At 28.2% G+C, this 1,388-nt stretch overlaps 1 non-coding gene across 1 annotated transcript; it reads left to right on the forward strand.

Annotated features, from left to right (window-relative positions):
• Positions 1-718: 718 nt before the first annotated feature.
• On the forward strand, positions 719-791 carry Trnav-aac. The gene has a single exon. It is a non-coding gene; the product is annotated as a tRNA-Val (tRNA).
• Positions 792-1,388: the final 597 nt, after the last annotated feature.

Genomic DNA, 1,388 nt, shown 5'->3' on the forward strand with positions numbered 1-1,388 from the left:
ACATATTTAATTGTTCGCCTTTACAAAAGCTACGTCCGTCGACCAGACTGACATATGTCAGAAATTCCTTAGGTCGAAATATATATTTTTTAGCTGTCTGGTACACAACTGGTACCATCAGGCCAGCGTCTTATAAACTATTCATGTCAAATTATTCTTTACCATAAAATGTTATACTGTGTATTACACTTTATTCTTATGTGAAAAAATATAAAAAATACATATTTTGGTCTTTAGATGGACATTTCAAAATCTTATATATTTTTACTTTATTATATTTTAAATTAGCTATTATAAAAATCGCTATTGTAACATGAAAGAAAATAATGTGTTGCGAAAGTTGTTAAGAATAAAAATTACTCAGTAACTTTTATCTAAATTTTTATTGAAAAAAATATATTCATTTTTCTTTTTCAAAAATAGCACGACTATTTATTCAAAACCTTATCTCAAAAATATTAGTAAAAATATATTCTCTTGATACATTATGCTTGTGTTTACAAAAAAAATATATAGGTATATCAAAAATATATTTAATTTTTATCTTCCACGTCATGTTCGTGATTATGTTAACAGGTCATAAATATTTATAGCGTATGTGCGGACTTGATAAACCGGACACTTTAATCCGTTTTTCGTAATCTACGCAATGAAAGTGACCGACATACGCTCTTAATAAATACGCTACTAGTTTGTAATTATACGATCTCACAGTGTAGTTTCCGTGGTGTAGCGGTTATCACATCTGCCTAACACGCAGAAGGCCCCCGGTTCGATCCCGGGCGGAAACATACTTTTTTTTACTTGTAAAGTACTTTTTGATCGATATATTTTCTTGCAATTATGTGCTATGTTATAAAACGGTTCAATTTATAATTTTTTTTCTTGATTTGTGATTATGTTTGCAAAAACCTTTGGACCTTTGTAAAAAAATTTAGGAATTATTTGCGATTAAGATCTTAATTGGGTCCAAACATACATACAAATAAATGATTAATCGCAAGTTGTTTGCTTCTGCTGGATATCTTCGCAGGTTGCATAATTTATTTATTTATTTTATTTATTTATTTATTTATTACTTACTTAGTAAACTAAACTAAGTAGTTACTTACGTAGTAAAAAAAAGGAAAAAACCAGCAGTACAGAAATAAAATTAAACAGAAATTAGATACAATGACAGCATGCAAAGGCGCTCTTATTGCTTTAAGCAATCTCTTCCAGACAACCCAGATAAAAGGAGATTATTAGTAATTTACTTCCTATTATCCTTCCTATTCCACTAAAATTACTATAGCATATACTAATCTCTAACTAATTCTTGATTATGCTGGTTTTATTATGCCCTTTTAAAATTAAGTATACGTTTTAAATTTGGACAATATATAAAA

The sequence above is a fragment of the Melitaea cinxia genome, chromosome 12, assembly GCF_905220565.1.
Source record: "Melitaea cinxia chromosome 12, ilMelCinx1.1, whole genome shotgun sequence".
Taxonomy (NCBI): domain Eukaryota; kingdom Metazoa; phylum Arthropoda; class Insecta; order Lepidoptera; family Nymphalidae; genus Melitaea; species Melitaea cinxia.